This window comes from Triturus cristatus, chromosome 1_1, assembly GCF_964204655.1.
Source record: "Triturus cristatus chromosome 1_1, aTriCri1.1, whole genome shotgun sequence".
NCBI classification, from domain to species: Eukaryota; Metazoa; Chordata; class Amphibia; order Caudata; family Salamandridae; genus Triturus; species Triturus cristatus.
Window position 1 is genome coordinate 238,875,534 of NC_140579.1, and position 22,025 is coordinate 238,897,558.

Genomic DNA, 22,025 nt, shown 5'->3' on the forward strand with positions numbered 1-22,025 from the left:
GGACGCTGATGTAGCTGGCCTGCTTTCTTCTTTTTTGCACATTTGCACAGGGTATTGTATTGCGCTTTAATGATTTTAAATTAGGTTTCTTTTTAAATAACTTTTGTGACGCTAGTATTTTTGCACTGTTTGAGACTTGAACTCCTGCCATTACCGGGGGCCGCACCAGACACAGCGTGCTTCCATTTTGGGGAAACAAAGGTCAGCGGGCTAGTGTTTCCGCCCCTGACGATATATCTGCAAGGCTGGCACGAGCGTGCCGGGGTGCGGCGAAGGTGCGCCAAAGGCAAGCCCATCTGCGCCTGTCCGCGCAGCGCCAGGACCCCTGTTCGTTTGGAATCAGGTAAGGTTAGCAGTTTGCAATATTCCAGCAATCTGCTGCAAAGCCTGAACGTCAAGGGTAAAGCTAATGGATGTTTATTTATCATGCCCAGTGCAGGGCCCCCATACAGCCAAATGACCTGCCCCAATTGTAATATTAGGTTACCGGAACTAGCCTACGATGCTACTAAACCTAGAGAACATCCCGATAAGGACAGTAAGGGTCGATCAAAAAATCGTTGGTGTTAAAGTGCATATTATTGAATGCACGATCCTTGGTAAAACACAGTGTAGATTGTGCTACACTAATTGAGGAGGAGGGAATAAAGGTGGTGTTTGTTACCAAAACATGGACAGATGAGGCCTCTGGTCCAGACTTAGTCAAAGCCATGCCCCCCGGCTATGTCTGTCATACTGTAAATAGGCAAAATAGGAAAGGGGGGGACTAGCCGTAATCTATCATAAGTCAATAAGTGCAACTTTTATACCATTTCAAATGCAGAATGTGAGGCATTGGACTTTAGCCTCAATGTCTCCCATCACCACACTTTCAAGGGCATCCTCCTTTATAGGCCACCAGGTCCTAGGAGCCCTTTTTCAACATCCTTGGGAAACCTGATGGAAGAGAGGTTGTGTGCCAACTCCTATACTGTACTGGGAGATTTTAGTTTTCATCTGGAGGCACACTTCGAACCAGATACTGCAACCCTGTTAGATTTTATGAACAGCGCCGATTTTAGACAGCTAGTTATCGGCACTACCCATACGGCAGGGCACACGTTGGATGGTATATTCTCCAACAATCAATCCTCTTCTTTCTTTCACGGGTCTTTTGCCCCTAGCCTGGTCAGATCATGTGACAGTTTTATTAGAGTTAGCCATCCCTAATCAATACACGGCTGGAAAGCCAACTAAGGGGAAGAGAGATTTTAGGGCATGGAATAAAGTCGAGGCTAATGATTTAGTAGAATTGCTTATCTCTACGTTACACCAAACGCCTACAGATATCGAGGAGGCAACTACTCTATACACTAATTGGCTGGAGGCAGCCAGGAATAAGTCAGCCCCAAAGAAAGTTCTATCTTCCAATAGGTTGCGTCCCTCAGCTCCATGGTATTCACAAGAACTTAAGGACCAAAAACTGATCTGAAAACGTATGGAGAGGAACTGGAGGACAGAGTACGAGGGCTCTGAGAAAAATGTATATAAACAAAGCCTGGTGACCTATAAACAACTATTGTTGAAGGCAAAGCAAGAGTTTTATTTTTTTTTGTTTTTTTTTTTGTTATCAAACGTTTATTAATTTTTAACAGGTCGTGCAAGTGGCAGTACACAGCTTATGCGCCTACAACCTTATAGGCCGGCAGCGAACAGCTTACACACAGCAGAGAGCAATTTCAGAGTCAGGGAAGCCCGGGGGCCCCAGTGATGCCCCGGAGGTAGGTCTATGAGCAGGCGGTCCCTAGCCAGGATCCACTGTAGAGGCCCTATGCCCTGCGCGGGCCCTCCATCTGACGAGTGAGTGTATAACATTACAATATTCGTCAAGCTAAGGCAACCTAGTTGAACTTCACCAAGCTCGCCCTTAAGGGCCAATGTTCCTGTCGTTCTAAAGACCTCACTTGTCACCGTTGCCATGCATTTCCCTGTGAGCGCATCTGTATTCACATGCAGTTTGTCTAGTATATTGTACAATTCGGTCATGACAAGCAGTGCATCTTTACGTATCGCGCCCGTCGAACGGACAGCGTATAGAGATACCCTCCATCATATCCTCCATGATTCCCCATTCATAGCCTGCAGTGAGTATAGCATGGGAGGACTGGCAACCGCTAGGCGCTGTGTGGCATAGGCTCGCTAGCATCCAACAGGGTCGTATTGGGTATTGCATAGGTCAGCAACCAGCATGCAAGTCATGGCACAGTAACAACAGATTAGGAACCACTCCGTCCTCCCCGTGCTGTGTTCGTGCTAAAGCTATTCACCACCGCACCTGCATCAGATAGATAGGAAAGAGGCGGTCAACCAACCAATGGGGGAGGGAGACAGAACAAAGGGGTAAGAAGGAGGGGGTGTGGAGTCTAGGGAGGGAGGCTCAGCATGGGGGGGGGGGGAGTGCGGGCCCCACTAGTACCACAGGACATAGGCCGGAGGTCAAGGCCACCCAGGGGCGGGTTCCCCCCTAACCCGGGGGTGTCTGCAAGAGTCGGAGACCTCGAATTGTTTGCCTGTCTCCATAAATTCCCTGGCTCGGTAGGGTCCACTACATCATCGAAGAGCTTCAGGGCTCGGAGCCGTGGAGGCTGCAGTCTCGTATGCTCTAGTCTCCCCAAATGGTCGATCAAGGGCTTCCAACGCTGGCGATATTTGGTATCGCGGAGTTGAAGACGTGCCGTGAGGAACTCCATCGCCACCACATGCCACAGGCGGGTAAACCATACATTGATAGAGGGTGTGTCGGGTTTCTTCCAATAGAGAGCCACCGTTTGTTTCGCAGCACCCAGCATGTGGAAGCTAAGGTGTCGGTCACGGCCCGTCATAGTCCGTAGAGTCGTCGGCCGAAGGCCCAAGAGTACCACCAGCGGGTCCTCCGGGAGAGGATACCCTAAAACCTTTTTTATGTGGCTAAGGACTTCCTTCCAAAAGGTAATCAGGAGAGGGCATGTCCACCAAATGTGGATGAAATCTCCCGTCGCCTGAGTGCAGCGCCAGCAGAGGGGGGATGTCGGAGGGAACATTCTTTGGAGCCTAGCGGGGGTGTAATACCATTGGGTCATCACTTTGTAGGCTGATTCCTGTTGGGGGATGCTACGTAGGATTTTGGGAATGTCGCTCCAGAGCCGAGACCATTGGGAAGGGGTAACACCTGAGCCAGTGACGTTTTGCCATCTCACCTGGTAGGGATGAGGATCCGGCCGCTGTGCGTGTTGGAGCACCTTGTATATGCGGGAAATCAGCCCCTTGTAGGTGCCGAAGGTACGCGCCAACCGCTCGAACGGGGTGTAGGGCCGCGTGGCCGCCTGCGCCAATGAAAAGCCCTGTATCCAATGGCGTAATTGTATATACTGGAATTTGTCCCTCTCTGTGAGCCCAAACTCCAGCTTGCATTGAGCGAAGGTTTTGAGACAGTCCCCAACGAATAGGTCACGGATCGTCCTGCAGCCGGTTTCCGTCCAGTTCGCGAAATAGGGAGGGCGACCCGCCGGCGGGAACTGCGGATTACGAGCTATCGGGGTGTGGGGAGACGGGAAAGTGGTCAGGCCCCGACGAACTGCCACCTTGTCCCAGATTTCAAGGACCGTTTTGGTAGGGACTGCCATGTAGGCACTGCGGTGGCGAGCCTCCCGGGGTAACCAGGCATGGTCCCAGAGTGGACGACAAGTGACTGCCCGATCCATGTGGAACCACACCTTTTCACTCTCCCACGCCCCCCATTCCAATACATAGCGGAGGTGGGACGCCCAGTAGTAATCTAAAAGGTTGGGGCAGGCCAGCCCTCCCCGATCCCGAGGGAGTTTCAGGATCTTGTTGGAAAAGCGGGGTTTCTTCCCCCCCCCCATATGAATGCGGTGAGGTCACGCTGCAGCCCCTGGATGTGGTGTTCCGGAAGAGGAGTCGGCAAGGTTTGGAAGAGGTATAGGATCTTCGGCAAGATAGACATTTTAACCGTGTTCAGTCTGCCAAGCCAGGAGAGGGGCAGGGCCTTCCATGTTCGGAGGTCGGCCAAGACTGAGAGCTTGTATTCCTGCCAATTGGCCTGCGTCCAAGTATCCAGGTCCGGAGTTAGGTTAAGACCCAGGTACCGTACCGACTTGCTCGCCCATTGGTACGGAACAGAGGCCCGGATCGCCGCAAGATCCCCGTCTGGAATCGTAAGGTTAAGGGCCCAGGACTTCGTGTGATTGATTTTCAGCCCAGAGGCACTTTCATAGGTTTGGAGTAACGAGTGCACCGCTGGCAGCGAGCGCGGGGGGTCAGAGAGAGTGAGGAGGAGGTCGTCCGCAAATAGAGCGATCTTGTGCTCAACCAACCGAAGAGATATACCACCTATATCTGGCGACTGGCGTATCCTAATGGCCAGAGGTTCCACCACGAGGGCGAACAGCAGGGGCGACAAGGGGCAACCCTGCCGAGTACCTCTGCAAATGGGGAAAGGCTGCGTGAGTTGGCCGTTAACCCGCACTCTGGCCATTGGTGAGATATAGGGGCCATAATACGCGCCACCATCTTAGGGCCCAATCCCACTTTCCGCAGGACCGCCCGGAGGAAATTCCAGTCCACTCGGTCGAAGGCCTTTTCCGCATCGAGTGATAGTAAGCATGCTGGGATCTTCCAGTGTTTGGCCTTCCCCACAATGTGCGCTATGCGGCGCACATTGTCTGCCCCCTGGCGTTGGTGGATAAACCCCACCTGGTCGGGCTCGATGAGGTTCGGGAGGTGGGCACTAAGCCGTTTAGCCAGGATTTTGGTGTACAATTTCAAGTCTGTGTTTAATAGTGCAATAGGCCGGTAAGAGGAGCAAAGGGTATGATCCTTCCCGGGCTTCGGAATGAGGGCTATTTCAGCCATTGCCATGTCCGACGAGGGCCCCACTGATTCCGCGAACAAGTTGAAGAGGCGCAAGAGATACGGCTGTAATTGCGGCAAAAAGGCCCGATAGAATGACACCGGCAGCCCGTCCGGGCCTGGCGTTTTGCCGAGCGGAAGATCCATCAGGGCTTCTGCCATTTCCGTCCGGGTGATAGAGTCCTCCAGGGTCTCAGATTGACGCTCGTTCAGCGGCTCCCATCCACAGGCGTCAACGGTTTCCGATATCAGATCCGTCGCCGGCGGGTCACTAGCATAGAGAGCCGCGTAGTAGTCGCAGAACGTTTGGAGCTTTGCCGTTTCCGCAATGGCCCATGACCCGTCCGTCTTTTGCAGCTTGGCAATATGGGCTCTAGCCGCTCGTGTTCGCAGGCGCTGCGCCAAAACAGCACCCACCTTATCGCCGCCCTCGTAGTACCGCTGCTTGAGTGAAAGCAGGGCGCGCTCGGCCTTGTTGGTCCGGTGCGCGCGGAGCTGTCCGCGTAGGACGGCCAAGCGTCTCTTACGCGACGCCATAGGGCGCTCTTGGTCCAGCTTCTCTAATGTCTTAACTTCACGCTCAATTTTGGTTTCATAGAGCCGGGCTTCACGCGCCCTGGCGGCAGCTATTGCCGTAAGGGTACCCCGTATCGTAGCCTTAAAGGCATCCCAGAGGAGAGGGAGGGGAGTCCCCGGTGTGTCGTTATCCGCGAAGTACGCCAGGATGGCCGCCTGGACCTCCTCCCTATCCACCGGGTCACGAAAGACGTGGTCCGGGAATCTCCAGCGGCTCAATCGCGTCGGGCGAGTGGAACACTCCCGTATAAGCAATTCCACGTGGGCGTGGTCTGAGATCGAAATGTTGGAGTGGGACACCGAAATGATGTCTTTAAGCAAAGAGTGCGACGCAAAGAGAAGGTCGATGCGAGAGTATGAGCGGTGTACATGGGAGTAGAAGGTGTAGTCCCGCAGTCCCGGAGAGTAGTACCGCCAGGTGTCCACCAAGTTTAAGGAGGTGAGGGAGCTCTTCACCGCCGCAGACATAGCCCCCGTCCCATGGAAAGCCCCCCACAGCGATCCATCTCCGCGTCCCACACCAAATTGAAGTCACCTCCAACTATGAGGTCGGTGTCTACTGGCTCAAGGTGTTCCCTAATGATCCCGCGTAGAAAGGCATCCTGACCCTGGTTGGGGGAATAGATATTACACAAAGTGAGTGGGTGATTCCCTCTTCGGATCTCCACCCGCAAGAACTGACCCTCGGCATCTCTGCTGACCCTAGTGTCTCCCCGGAGGAACCCCGCCCTACAATGGATGGCTACTCCCGCTGACTTAGTGTTGGCCGAGGACCAGAATTGGTGGGGGAAGCGGGGGTGCGCCATTCGTACCACATCCGATTTGAGAAGGTGGGTTTCTTGGAGGAAAATGACGTCAGGGCTCTGCAGGAGCAGGTAGCGCCATATTTGGCGTCTCTTATTGGGTGAATTAAGCCCTTTCACATAGAGGGAGACAATCTTCCAAGAAGGCGAGTCAGTCATTGACACAGAACCACTAGCAAGGCATCTCTCATGCTGCCGTTCCCCTCAGTCTTGAGTTCCCCCCACCAAAAGGATACTGAAGGAGAGGGAGAGGAGAGAAGGGGAAAATGGCAAGAAAAACAACCAGAACACTTAATCGGCCAACAGGGCCAGCAAGACCTATTCCAGTCTAGGGAGTAGCCAGGCACAATGGCACAGGTTGTCCCGGAGATGTCACTCTCCCAGAAATAGGAGTGGGGGTTCATCATCGCTTATCTGTAGGTCCATGATGTCGAGGATCCGCTCCGGACCACCGCCGCAGCAGTACAGGTGTCGCGCCAGGGACTAGGCAGGCGTGCGCCCCCCAGGGGGACATCCCGGGCGCCGTGGGAGGTAAGACCAGGGCCGCCACAGGTAGTCCATGCCCACAGCCATCTCAGTGCCCAAGCTGCCACCAGAGAGGAGGTTCCACCAAGAAATCATTCATTTGGAAGCGAGCGCTTGCGATCCAGATGGGGACGGGCCGCCCTCCAGGGATTTTATGTGCTCTATGATGTCTTGCTTGTCCCGGGAGGATCGGCTGCCATCCGGCGAGGAGGGGTGCCTAGGGCGGCGCACCGTGGACCAGGTCCGGCTTCAGAGGGACACGGAGGCTAGCAGGTCGACGCGAGGGGCTAGCCGGCGGGGAGTCTGGGATCTGAAGCAGCTGGGCCGCCTCTCGATAGGAACGCAGCACAGGACGCTTAGATTCCCACTGGAACATGAGGGCAAAGGGATGGGCCCATTGATATCGAATGTTGAGCTCCCTCAGCTTGTCCGTAATGGGCCGGAAGTCCCGCCGGCGCCGGAGGGTAGTAGGGGCCAGGTCTTGAAACAGCTGGATGGGCTTGCCCCCACAGAGGATTTCAGGTTTGCTTCTAGCCACTTTGAGAATGGCTTCTTTCTCGACGAAGAAGTGGACCCGTGTCAAGATGTCAGGGATGAGTCCTGGCCTTCCAGACGGTCCGGAGACCCTATGCGCACGGTCCAAGGTGGGCGGCGAAGTGTCATCGTCACCTCGGATATCCTGGAGCAGGTCCGCCACGAATGACATGATGTCCGCTCCTTCTGCTCCAGTTGGCACCCCCCGTATGCGTATGTTGTTCCGGCGCCCCCTATTTTCCAAATCTTCTTGCTTGATTTGTAGCTCGACATGTTGTTCTTTGAGAGTGGCGAGCCGCTGCCATAGGCGTTCTTGGTCTTCCGTACGTGCGTCCAAGGTTTTCTCCAAGTCGTCGACCCGGCCACCGAGCTCCCCCACATCTCTCCGCAGCACCTTGACACAGGCCTGGACCTCTGTGCGAAGTGACCCAATTTCCGTTTTGAGCTCCTGCATGAACGACGCCATGAAGGATTGTGTGACTGGTGCTGCAGAGGCCCCAAGGTCCGACAATGCTGCACTCGTCGGTGGCGCATTCGGCTTACTCCACAAGTCCCTGACCGAGGCGTCTTTGGGGGCCGCGGGCGGCTCTTTCCCTGGCTTCGTGCGTGTCATGCTGCAAGAGTGTCAGAGGGCAGCGTCCCAACGGGAAGGAGCAAGGACCCCAGAACCCTTGAACGCACACTCAGCGTAAAGCGCAGGCCACTGGGCTACGCAGTCCAGTTGTGGCAGTGGGGCCCCGTTCCAAAGGGCCCTCCAGATGCTGCGCAGCCGGGAAAGGGAAGCGTCAGGTTCTCAAACCACTGCGTGGTGCATGGCTGTCGGACAGTCAACCTGCCCCCCAAGAGAGGTCCCACCAACTCAGTCGAACGGGGGGGTGCAGTGGGGGCGCCGTAGCACTCGACGGCTCGCCGCTCCAGTCCCGGTCCACCAGGTGGGGCCCCGATCAGTCCATCAGCCGGGCCCGGGGGGCGCCTTCATGCGGAATCGAGCCTCTCTACCCGCCCCTGACAACCCGGGCAGGCCCCAAGCAGATCCAGGCCACAGCGCCCCAGGCAGAGGCGTCCTCCCGCCGTCCTCAGTTAGGCCTCAAGCCGGGCCGTCAGTACGGCGGTGTCGTCGCTTGGTCAAGGGCCCCATAGCAGGGACGGCGCAGCAGTGCAAGGCTCCGTGATCCACTTTGCCCTGCTCCGGCAGCTCACTCACGCGTCTCAGCTCTTCCCCGAGCACCGGTAATCGCAGGTCTCCAGGGCGCAGTGCAGCAGGCGCGCCCCGCCGATTCAGCGCCAATTGGGGTGCAGTGAGGTAGGGCACCGGACAATCCCAGCATCCGCACAGGGTAGGGGGCCAGCAGACCGCCAGCGACAGTTCACCAGAGCCCGGCTCACCAGGGGCGATGCTTTCCCCCAGCCGCCGTCCACACCAAGCCGCCTCGTGCGCTAACCTCTCCGCCAGGCCGCATCCACGTAACATACAAAATGGCGGCGGGCGCTCCTCAGCCACCGCACCGCGCCCCCAGTCGCACCAGCCAGCCAGCCAGGCGTCCCCCTCAGGAAGCCGCCACTCTCCTTCCTCAAATTCGGGTCGCTCCGTTCACCCAACGCCGTCGGCAGCCTCCGCCGGGCCCGCAGCGAGCCCCCAGCGCACCCGGGAGTGTCCCGGCCTACCAGGTCCAGACGCCGGAGATCGCCGCCTCCACTCGGGTCTCGAAGTCGTCACTCCCACAGCTCACGCAGTCCGGGGTCCACTACTGTCGGGGCCCTCTGGCAAGGAGTCTGCAGCAGCCACCAGCGCGACGCCTCCTCCGTTCCGGACTCGCCCAGCTCCGGGCGCGCAGATCGGGTGAAAAGAAAATGGCGGCCTGCCCGGCCGGCACCCGAATCCTCATCCGTGCGGTGCAAGTCGGCCTCGGTAGCCACCACCGACCGCCTAGGCTGGTGCCCCCAGTGTTCCGCTCTCCCCGGGTTGTGCCCCCGGTCCGAGTGTCGCCGTCACACCGCTGTAAGTGGCAGTTGATAACAGCGGCGGTCCGGAGCGGCCACGACCCGCGTCCTACTCCATTCCTGGCGAGACCACGCCAAAGCAAGAGTTTTTAACCAATCAAATTAATCTGGCAAGAAACTCGGCCAAAGAGATTTTTAAGACAGTAACTAGCCTGGCTCATCCCTGCCCACCAAGTATTCCCACGAGTCAGGTTTTATGTGATGAAATAGCTAGGTTTGTCTTCGATAAAGTTGAGGCCATTTATTCTACCTTCAAAGGGCCAACAATTGAGGTGACAAGGGACCTAGCAGAGGGACACAAACCAGTCTGTAGCTTCCACTCTACTCTTGATTAGTTCACACCCTATCCACCATGGACACTCATAAGCTTTTGATGACAGCTAAAACAGGATCTCCTTACGATCCATGTCCGGTTGCTGTACTAAAACTGGCCCCGGAACCTATTACCATGACTCTTACCTCTCTTTTTAATACAATGTTTACAGAAAGGTATTTCACTAAAGTTTGTTAATCCGCATCAATTCTAGCCTTGCTTAAAAAGCCCAACCTGGACCCCAAAGACCCGAACAGCTTTCGCCCTATCTCGCGACTTCCTCTCCCAGTCAAACTGATAGAGAAAAGAATGAATGCACAATTGAGTGCCCATTTATGTGATGCGCAAGTGTTGGATCCCACGAAATATGGATTTAAAGAGGGACACAGGATCTCCTTACGATCCATGTCCGGTTGCTGTACTAAAACTGGCCCCGGAACCTATTACCATGACTCTTACCTCTCTTTTTAATACAATGTTTACAGAAAGGTATTTCACTAAAGTTTGTTAATCCGCATCAATTCTAGCCTTGCTTAAAAAGCCCAACCTGGACCCCAAAGACCCGAACAGCTTTCGCCCTATCTCGCGACTTCCTCTCCCAGTCAAACTGATAGAGAAAAGAATGAATGCACAATTGAGTGCCCATTTATGTGATGCGCAAGTGTTGGATCCCACGAAATATGGATTTAAAGAGGGACACAGCACTGAGTCTGCCCTTTTAAAATCCACAGAGGAGATTAGGGCAGTTCTAGACCGGGGAGGTAAGGCCGCTATGATTATGCTGGACCTCTCTGCAGCCTTTGATACGGTCCATCGTGACCTGTTGATGGACCGGTTGCGGGAGTGTAGAGTCCAGGGGAAAGCATTGCAACTTTTGAAGTCCTTCCTCTCAGACAGAGTGCAAACTGTATCAATCTGCGAATTCTGTTCCAAATCTTTTTCACTCCCTTGTGGAGTCCCACATGGATCATCTTTGAGCCCTACACATTTTAATATTTATGTATCCTCCTTGGCTCCCCTGATTGAATCCTTTGGTTTTTGCCTCACCTTGTATGCGGACGATACGCAAATTGTGGTGTCGCTGCTACCTTGGCAGGATAGGGGGACAGCAAAATGATTCTACGACTGTATGGATGCTCTAGGAAATTGGATGTCTCAAAACTGTTTGAAACTTAACTCTAGTAAGACAGAGGTCATCCTGTTTGACACTGATCCCAATTTTTGGGCCGGATGCGTTGGCCTCTCTCCCGACCCCCCACTAGGAAAGTAAAAAACCTTGGTCTTTATCGATGATAAACTAAACTTTGGTGACCAAGTGAACGCAGTAACATCGGCCACGTTGTAAGTTTTGAGAACTTGTAAGAAAATATTGCCTTTTCTACCAAAGGACAGTCAACGAACGGTCATTACAGCACTTAATATGTCAAGGCTAGACTATTGTAATGGTCGATATCTGAATATTCAGTATCGTTTTCTGCATAGACTCCAGTTATTGCAGAATGCGGCAGCCAGACTGGCACTTCTAAATTTGCTTCAGTCTCTGGGGAGATCAGAAGACTTCATTGGTTGCCTGTTAAGACACGAGTACAGTTGAAATCTCTTTGTATATGGTGCATAAAGCACTTCAAGGTGTAGGTTCTGACCACCTGAAGCGGCAATTCCAGTGGTATGTGCCTAAAAGACCACTTGGCTCCCTTGGAGCAAAATTGGTGTCAGTACCGCTTATAAAAAAAGCCAGCTGGGGAGGCAGAAGTTTTGTGGCTGGAGCAGCCAAGGCTTGGAATTACCTCCCTTTCCATCTAAGAAGTATTACGGACTTACTGGCATTCAGGAAGGCCTTGAAAACTTGGCTTTTTAAAGTATAACCCTGGTTTTAAATCTATGCTATACTTGGATGACTGTAGCTAGCGCCAGGACACCCTAGGGTAACAGTGGCGCTTTACAAAGTTTTGTGTGGGGCGACGACCACCCTTGTTTCAGCGCATCTTTGTACTCTTTATTGGCCCGCATCATTAACTGTGATTTTGGCGCCATGGCTACCAATAAGGGATCCAGGCAATCTACCCTGGCTAAATTGTCAAAGTTTGCTCACTCTAATGGCGACGCAGCAGAAGATAAACCGTCAGAGTCTGAGGCGAAGCAACCGACGCCTGCTGAGGGCCCTTCCCACGTTGATGTAATGGAGTAAATGTCATCCACCATGGCCGCCAGACGGTGAGGAGCTCCAAGAGGGAGCCCCGAGGCTGAGGATTGCTCAAGCGAGCTGTAATCCTGGTCTGGCCTCGTATCCCGTACATTGGACCCCCGAGTAGATACCGGAACATTCAACCCATGCGGGGGAACCTATCTGAACGAGGACTCACTGCCAGTGGCCGGGATGCTTCAAGAAGGGACAGGAGAGGATGCCCCGGCAGGTCGTTGGTTTTCGCCTGTTAGAATCTGGGGTCTCTGGTTGGCGCAGGTATGCACTTGCGACAAGCAGGGACCCTTTCCTCTAAGTCAGGGCGTAGGATTACCTCTTTAAAAATAACCGCTAGTCACCCTCTAGGTAGCGTGGCGCGAGCAGTCAGGCTAGATTTCCAGAGGGCATTAGGTTAAGCGTTCAAGATATCTCACACAATAATCACCTCCCCACCACACAAAGATACAAGGCTGTATTTATATCAAAATAAAGTTCTTTATATTAAAGATTTCTTTAGGCAGGTTGTCAACATACAGTTCTCTTGCTTCAATAATGTTCCAGTTACTTGTACTGCTTTCAGGCAGTCCACAGATCTTAAAATGGCAAAGTTCTACTTTAAAAATGCTTCTTTGGGGTATTGTGCACTTCGTAGCGCCTCCGGTACGCGTCGTACCGCTATTTGGACGCGTCGTGCCGTTCCTCATGCTTCTCGCGTGAGTACGCGTATGCCGGACGAGAACGGGCTGTACAGAGGCAGGGACGCGCCGCACAAGGACGGCAGAGCAGGTACGGCTCGTACAAAGGCAAGTACGGGTCGTACCACGGCGTACAAGTCACAAATACCTTAGTTCTTTGATGGGAAGGTTCGCTGCGGCCTCAGGAGTCCACAAGGAGGTGTCCCACGTCGCGTTGTCGTCCCTTGCAGTCAGAGGGCGGCGGTGCTTCGTGGAGCACTCGAGGACAGTCCCCGGCGCACAACGAGGTTGGCAGAAGGAGGGGCGGCTCGGGGATGATTCCTAGCGCGTCGCAGCGCTGCCGGCTTCGTCCAGGTGACGAACTGGTGCTTGGGGTCCTTACAGTGATCTCAGCGGTGCAGGGTTGCAGAGGCTCGGCGCTTGGACGTCCATGGTCTCTTCCTTGCGGTGCGAGCTACGGCTCGGGGGGCAGTTGCTTGCGGTGCTTGGGCCAGGCAGCCAGGCCTTTGCGGTGCTCACGGTAGCCCCGGTGGCAGACGTCGCGGTGCTCGGAGAGAGAGAGGAGCACACAGGTTCTCTGGGGGTCAGCGTTACAGGGTCACCTCCAGCAGCTTCTCTTCTTCTTAGGGAAAGGTAGCGCCCACTGTTCCTGGGGCGCAATTCAGGGGGCAAGTTCACCAGCAAACCCTTGGAGATTGTTCAGCACAAGTTGAATTTCAAAGTATTTTCTCAGTCTTTTCCTCCTCTCCTTCAGCAGCAAGGCACCCACCACAGGCCAGTCTCACAGGTCAGAGACAGTAGTCCTCCATGCAGCTTTCCCAGGTCCTTCTCTTCAGGCAGAGTTTCTTCTTGGCGCAAACAGGATCTGATTTCTTAGGAGCAGGGCTCCTTCTTTTATAGCAAGTTTCTTTTGTTCTTTGTCGACAGGGGACCTGGGCCTGGCTCAGTCCAGTTTTGGAGCACTTTGTTGTGGTGACTCTGCTCTTTCCTTTCAGCAGCAGGGCAGAGACATCAGCCGCTCCACAGGGGGCGGAGCCGGCATTGTGGTGGCAGAGCACAGGTCTATTCAGAGTCAAAGGTGTACTCCTCCCACCCATCCTGGTGTAATCTCTCTACCCACCACCTGGCAGCCAGCCTGTCTCCTGGAATTCCCCAGCCCTGCTCCTTTACTGTTACTAGGCAGAACACACACACAGCAGAGGCGGACTGAAATGGCCAGGTCAGTAAATACTAGCTTTCTAAAAGTAGTATTTACAAACACAGGATATTAAAATAAACTTTACTAAAAGAAGTATTTTATTATTCTGAGTTCAGGCATACTAAACTTGACTTTCTACCATGCTTTCTGAGTCCACTGGGATTACAGCGTGTAGTAATTCCAGCAGCCCATTCTGGCCTATGGAGAGCAGGTAGCCTTCAATAGTGAAAAACGAAAATGGCTGTAATTCACTATTAGGACATGCCACACACATCAGGGCATGTCCTACCTTATACTTACAATGCACCCTGCCCTTGGGCCTACCAGAGGGGCGACTAACATGTAGTTAAGTGAAGGTTTGGGGACTGGCAAGTAGGTGCACTTGCGCAATCAGCGCGACAGTACCAGACCGCGCGCAGGTTCTGCAGTGGCAGGCCCTAGACACATTTTACTAGGCCGCTTCTGTGGGTGGCACAACCAGTGCTGCAAGCCCACCAGCAGCATTTGTATTTACAAGCCCTGGCACTCCTGGTGCACTTTACTAGGGGCTGATAGTAAACCAAATAAGCCAAACATGGACACCAGTCAATGTATACATTTTTCATAGGGAGAGCATATGCACCTTAGCACTGATCAGCAGTGGTAAGGTGCCCAGAGTCATAAAACAGCCAACAACAGGTCAGAAAAAATATAGGAGGACGGCAAAAAGTTTAGGGATGACCCTGCAAAAAGGGCCAAGTCCAATACCGCCGCATCCCTGGATTGATGGTGGTGACTGCGGCTCAAGCTGAGACTGGGCCTTTGTTTTTTCGAGTGTGGCCCAGGTGGCACTGCTGATGGGTGAGGGTTAGGCTGGCTGGAGTGCACGACGAGACTTGGTCCAGGTGCGGACCTGGATTTCGCTTGAGGTTCTCGCCCAGGCTTGAGAGGCCTGCACTGCACACTCACCCCCCTGAAGGCATAGCAGTTACTTTAAAAACACAGTTGGTGGGGCCATGACCTCTTGTGATTTAGGTGATACACTGCTAGAAATGTGTTACACTGCAGTTAATATGGCACTTTAAAGTTTAGTGTATATACTGCATAAAATTGTATGATAACTACCTCCCTGCCTTATGCTTGATTCCGGACTGTGCCTCGGCATTTCTTCTTCGGCCTGAGTCCTGATTGTATCTCGGAAATTCTACCGTTCAACCATGCGCCCACCTTACCCCACCCGGAACTCGAATCTTGTGCGTTACGGACCAAACTCCTGGTCCATCAACTACCCAGATAAAATGACCAGTAATGCAAAAAAGAACTTCAAGCATAGTATTCTAAAACAACACCCGGAAACACTCATTGTAGATAACCACCACACAGCGTCCAACGGCAACACGAAAACTAACTTCATTTTCTACACTAATCGCCCGGCTAAATGGAAAAACTACTTCTCTCTTCACCTTCAAGTCGCCAAGTCAGTAATCATTTCCTATGGTGAGAAAATCTCCACTTCCATCTTCCCGACCTTCAAAGGGGAACTCACCATCTCCATCTACAGAACTGGAACCATTCTCATACAGGCCACCAACCCGCACCTCACCACTTTTGACCGCCACTTCCCCACACTTCTTTCCTCATTAACTCAACTGAGCCGTCAAACCATATCTCCCCAACCCACCATCACCCTTACTAATAACGTGGAACTGATCCCATCTCCCTGCCCTGAAGAACCTCTCTCCAACTCATGGACATCCACCATCACTCACTATAATCACACTACCCCTATCATTACTCTCCGACGCCAAACACCCACAACTATTACATCTACCGAGCACACTAGGAACAACAAACTCACAATTAACAAACACCACAAAACCGATCCAGCTCGGACTCTAACCTCTTCCCTCCCGTAACCGAAATCCCCACAGGCAATCTCCGCTCGACCCGTGATAACCTGAACCCTCCCTCACAAACTACCTCTTCCTCCAACACAGACCCTTACGTCCCTCTTGTCCAACGTCATCTCCAATCCAGTGATCTCTCTCCCCCCTACTACCACTGCACACTCCCCCGCTGATGTCCCACTTCCACAGACACAACCGGTCTCCACCGATTACCTCACTGACAACCCCCGCGACATCACCATGACCAACGTCCTCACCAATCCTTTAAACTCGTTCCCCCCTATTATCACTACACGCTCCCCCTCCGCCGTCGCACACCCACATACACAACCTGCCTCCACCGCTAATCTCATTGACATTCCCCGGAAATCTGACTTCTGACCTAGAACTTCTCTCCCTCCTCACTTGGACAGTAGACCCTCTACTCCTCCTTTGAACCCCTTGAATGGGAGCATTACTAATCCGGCTCCCCGTGTCCAACCTCTCCCCTCTCCTAACCCCACTGACTCTGTCCAATCCCCGACCCCTGTTCACTCTCCCTCCAAAGACCCAAGCCATTCTCGGCCCCTGCCTAAAACCTTAAACTTTTTCAGCTCAATAGCACAGCAACTGAACAGAATGGAGCTGAAAATTAACTCCCTTGCTGCTGATCTCCTATACTTACAACAAGATCTTCTCAACAGGACCAAGCTGCCGGGCTCACTCTCCCCGGGTAGATTTCCTCCCACCCCACTCACTACCGCTCCCTTGGCCCCTCAGTGCACCCCTCGTCCCTTCAGACCATCAGCGAGTCAGGCACTTCGACCCAACCGGGATCGCCAACCCTTTTCGATACCGAAACCTGATGAGATCAACAACTCTTACCTCACTTTGAGTCAGAAGTCAGCCCCTTTCCCCATCCCTGTTATTATCGGCACTAACAGACTCCCAAAAAATGTCCACTCACCTAGACCTCCTGCTCAATACTCCTTTATCCACCTCACTCCCCCCATCATCGAAGCTACCCGTCCTCTCTCTTTCATGCTCCTCAACTGCAGATCAGCAGTACAACACGCCACAGACATTGCTGAAGCTCTACTCACTGAAGAAATAAACATCGCTTTCCTCACTGAATCCTGGCTCAATGTCCACTCCACACCCATTCTTGACATTCTCACCCCTCCAGGGTACACCATCATCAGAAAAGACAGACCGATCAAAACGGGGGGGGGGGAACTAGCCATCATCCACAAGGCAGGAATTCAGATTACCAAACTCAAACCTGCAGAATACCTATCGTTTGAATACCTGGGTGTCGAACTCAGTGCCAAGGGCACCTCACCCATCAAATTCAACACCATCTACCATCCTCCTGGAGAGTGTACCCTTTTCCCTGAAGAACTAACAGACCTAATATCACGGTTCTCCATTACAGACACTAAAGACGTGTTCCTGGGTGACCTCAATATCCACTGGAACGACCCAGAAGACTCCACTGCCAAGAACCTATCCAACCTACTTGAAATTTATAACCTCAAACAACTCTGCAATAAACCAACTCACATCAAAGGTGCAACACTGGATGCGATCATTACCAACAATGATCTGGTCTCTCTGACAGCGATTTCTCCCATTGACTGGTCCGACCACCACCTCATTCTGTTCAAGATTGATGCACTTGTCTTCCAGCAACCTATTCGTGATGACAAACCTAAACACTGGACCAGAAATATCAAAGCAATCCCTTTATCCGAACTAAAGTCCAAGATTCATGCCCATCTTCAACTCCAACCCTCATCATCGACAGCCGATGACCTCACTACACACTTTAACTCAAAAATGACAGAGGTTCTAGACCAAGTAGCTCCTCTCAAACTCAAACAAGAGAGGCGAACCAAATCTAAACCCTGGTTTAACGTGGTTCTCAATGAGGAAAGGCGTCAACTGAGACAAACGGAAAGGTCTTGGAGACTAAATCATTCGACCTTACACCTAGCGCATCTTAGATCTGCTCGGCAAGCATACAAAAAACACATTTTCAGTGAAAAGGCGTCTTTCTTCCGCAGCCAACTAGATCTGGCAAAAAACAGACCGAGAGAACTCTTCAACATTGTCAAAAGCCAAACTAACTACACTCCCTCTCAAGAAATCAAAGCCACCTATGAACGTTGTGAAGAAATTGCCACCTTCTTCACTAATAAAGTCTTGAAAATTGATCAATCCTTCATCCAAACCTCTAACCCTCCTTCCCTCTTAACCTGCCCCACTCTTACCACCCCTGATCATTCAGAAAGAGTTCTTACCAAGAACAATCAGGTTTTCCCCCAGCTAAAAAACAACGCGCATTGGTCCGACTTTGAGCTAATGTCGGATAATGAGGTTTTCAATGTAATTTCTAACCTAAAACCTTCCTCCCACACTATGGACCCTATCCCATCCACAATCATAAAAGAACTTAACCACACCATTTCCCCTTTCTGGACTAAAATCATCAACGCCTCTCTCACCTCAGGCTGTGTCCCAGACTCCCTTCAACTTGGACAAATCACACCCATTCTCAAAAAACCAGGGGCCGACCCTAATGATCTCAACAACCTCAGACCTATCTCCAACCTCCCATTCCTTGCAAAAACATTGGAGAAATGCATTCTCCACCAACTCAACAAACACATTGATGAGTTCAACCTCCTCGACTCCTTTCAATCAGGTTTCAGGAAAGGCTGTAGCACGGAAACAGCTATGCTCAACGTCTCGGACGATATTCACAAGGCTTTAGATGAAGGTGATGCCTGCCTACTCATCCTTATTGACCTATCTGCGGCATTCGACACAGTAAATCATCCAGCGCATCTGGAGACCATGTCGAAGCGCTCCGGCATCAATGGAACAGTACTAAAATGGTTCACCTCCTTCCTGCAACACCGCTCGCAACAAATTAAAATCAACTCCTGTCTCTCGGGTCCCGCAAGGCTCGATCCTCTCCCCGGCCCTCTTCAATCTTTTCATGGAGCCCCTCACAATCATCTTGAAAAAAGCTGGAGTGAATTACCACATTTACGCTGAGGACACCCAAATCTATTTCAAAATCAAGTCTCCCAGCGACATCCAACACCTCAATGCCACTCTAACGGAGATCCAAACTTGGTTCAACGCTAACCACTTAAAACTCAATCCAGATAAAACAGAACTAATCCTATTCTCTCCAAAAAGCAACCATCGTCCAATCCAAGAGTGGCTCAAGAATCTGATCGCCCTAAACTGCCCCATCGTCCTATCCGACTCAGTTAAGTCTCTAGGCATCACCCTTGAAAAGAACTTATCTTTGGAGGCCCACATCAAAAACTCTGCAAAAAGTGCTCTTTTCTCCCTAAAACACCTCAAGAAATTGAAACCTTTTCTTCCCCATGATGACCTCAAGACAGTAGTCCAATCCCAAGTTCTCTCTAAAATCGACTACGGGAACGCCATCCTAACAGGGACTCCAAAAGCTCACCTAGCACCTCTAAAGGCAGTGTTGAACATGGCCGCTCGACTCGTATCTGGAGTAAAAAGATTTGATCACATCACTCCAGCTCTCAACTCCCTCAACTGGCTTCCCATGGAAGGGAGGTGTATTTACAAACTGGCCTGCATCACACACAAAACCCTTCACTCTCCGGCCCCTAACTACCTGAACAACAAACTGGTAAGAGCAGGTCAATCCAGATCACTGAGAAGCTCCAACTCACTCCTTCTTATTCATCCGAAACTGAAAAAGAAAACCACACAATACCGATCGTTCTCTGGCAACGCTCCCAGGATGTGGAATGCTCTCCCTATAGTCCTCAGATGCAACCCCTCCTTCTCCTGTTTCAAAAGGGACCTGAAAATCCATCTCCTTAACAAATACTTTCCTGACCAACGTCAACTAACCTAGACTTTAATATCCGAGTTTACTCCTCTCTCTTGACATTCAAGGATAGTTGGCTACCAGACTGTGTTAACCACCTTATATTCCATGCTGTATTTTTTTATCCCTGGTTTTGCTTCCTTACTGCCTACTATGTAATGCAATTTCCGTCTGCTTTTCTGTACAGTATGTATGTAAAGCGCTCTGATACCTACGGGTCAAGCTAGCGCTATATAAAACTTTTAAAATAAATAAAAATAACATAACAACATTAATCTTCTGGAGATATATTTTTAAGGTAGTTTCATGGTCTTGCCAGATGCAAAGTATATCATCGATATACCTGCCCCAGAATATTATGTTGGGAATGTATTCCGTAAATTGTTCATCCCAGATCCAAAATCTCTCAATTTCTCCCATTAGTATACAGGTGTACAATGGTAAGAATTTGGCCCCCATCCTCGTACCCTGAGTTTGTATGTAACATTCCTGGTTGAAGCTGAATGTGTATTTAGTAGGCAGAAGGATAGCATTTCAATGATCACATTGTTTAACCCCAAGAAATGTAATGGTTTAGTACGAAGTGCCTTCCTGACTGCAGTAATTCCATCTGTTTCGAAATGTGTATAGTCTCACTGGGCCCGATTTACAAAGGTAAACGTAGAAGTTTGGTCTAAATTAGACCAAACGTCTAAGTTTAAGACTTAGAAATTCAAAAAAGGGCATTTATGAGTAGCATCTTTATGTCCGCACTTGGGGTGGAGATCTGGCCCGAGAGTGACATAAAGATAGTGCACTGTTATCAGATCAAAAAAAGTATTTAATATAGTGAAAGAACTGGCGAACCCAGACTGTGTAAAGCAAATAGTAGAACCATCGCAATAATTTATCTGAAATTGCTCTGATCATAAATTACATAAAAAAGGACAGGAATCCTCAGCTTGTAAATGACACTCGGACTGATGGGAAACCAATTAGTTTCACTTCAATATCTAGTGGAAGCATACAACTGAAGGGGACCCGTTGTAAACTAGACATAATGGAAACTATAAAAGAAGAAGCAGCCAGAATGTTAGCTATGTAAATCTCATCACGCTACCTATTAGATCCAATTCCCCCAAGGCTTTGGAAAGATAGAGAGACCAAAATCTACTCATACTTTTTAAAGGTTTGTAATTAATCCCGTGTTACGGGTGTTAGAAATGGCCCTTTTTGCAGGGTTATCCCTAAACTTTTTGCTTTTTTCGTGACCTGTGTGTGTTGGTTTTAGGACTCTGGGCACTTTCCCACTGCCAATCAGTGCTAAAGTGCATATGCTCTCCGTGTAAACTGTGTTATAGATTGGTGTTTCCATGATTGGCCTATTTGATTTATGTGTCAGTCCCTAGTAAAGTGCACTGCGAGTGCCAGGGCCTATAAATCAAATGCTGTTGGTGGGCTGCAGCACTGGATTGTGCCACCCACGCAAACAGCCCGTAAAGTATAACTCTGACCTGCCATTGCAGAGCCTGTGTGCAGCCTGGGTCTGCCATGTCGACTTGGCAAGTGCACACACTTGCCAGTCCCTAAATCTTCCCTTTTCTACATGTTAGTCACCCCTAAGGTAGGCCCAAGGTACCCCTGTGGGCAGGGTGCATTGTATGTGAAAGGTAGGACATGCCCTGGTGTGTGTGGCATGTCCTGATAGTGAATTACAGCCTACTTCATTTTTCACTATTACAAGGCTACTTGTTCCCCATAGGCCAGAATGGTCAGTTTGGTTATAACATCCTATAATCCTAACTGACCCAGGGAACACGGTAGAAATTAGAGTTTAGTATGCCTGAACTCAGAATGATAAAATACATCTTTTAGTGAAGATGGTTTTAACATTCTGTTTTTGAAAATACCACTTTTAGAAAGTAGGTATTTTCTTGCCTAACTATCCAGCCTGCCTCTGCTAGGTTGGGTATTGTCTGTCTGGTTTGTGAGTGACAGGGACTGGGAGAGACTCCAGGAGACAGGGTGAGTCAGCACAGGGCTGAATAGACCTATCTGCATGTAGATGGGTGCGAGGAGTAGCACCTGGGCCTGAATATGGCTTTGCCTGCCTTCCACAATGCTGGCTCCACCTCCTGTGGTGCGTCTGAGGACCCTGGCCCACACTGACAAAGGAAGAAGGTGCACAATGGCAGAATGCACCCAGAACTGGTTTGAACCAGGTACAGGACCCTCTACCTTCAGAGGACAAAGTATTTGATGGTATAAATATTGGGGCCCAGACCCCAGAACTTCAGATTACTTCTGAACTAAGGAACCTGCCAGGAAAAAGAACCGGGAAAGCTGGAGGAGGAGTACTGCCCCTATGCTGCGAGGGGTTGACATGCAGTGGTTGCTTCTGTCTTGGGTAGGGAAAGGACTGGACTGTGCTTTCATCATCCTGCTGTGAGGGTTTTCTCCAAGGGCTTGAAGTAGAGCTTACCTCCTGTTGGAAGTCTCAGGGATAGAAAATACTTCAAAGAACTCTTTTGGATCAAGAAGACTGCCAAGAAGAAGAGCTGGAGAAGCTGTGAGGAGG

At 51.2% G+C, this 22,025-nt stretch overlaps 1 long non-coding RNA gene across 1 annotated transcript in view; it reads left to right on the top strand.

The window, feature by feature from the left end:
- The first annotated feature begins 243 nt into the window (after positions 1-243).
- LOC146870068 (uncharacterized) overlaps positions 244-22,025 on the top strand; it is a 107,819-nt gene continuing 86,037 nt past the window's right edge. The window contains exon 1 of the long non-coding RNA XR_014969054.1: positions 244-343. This is a non-coding gene — a long non-coding RNA (uncharacterized LOC146870068). The remainder of the gene's footprint in view (positions 344-22,025) is intronic.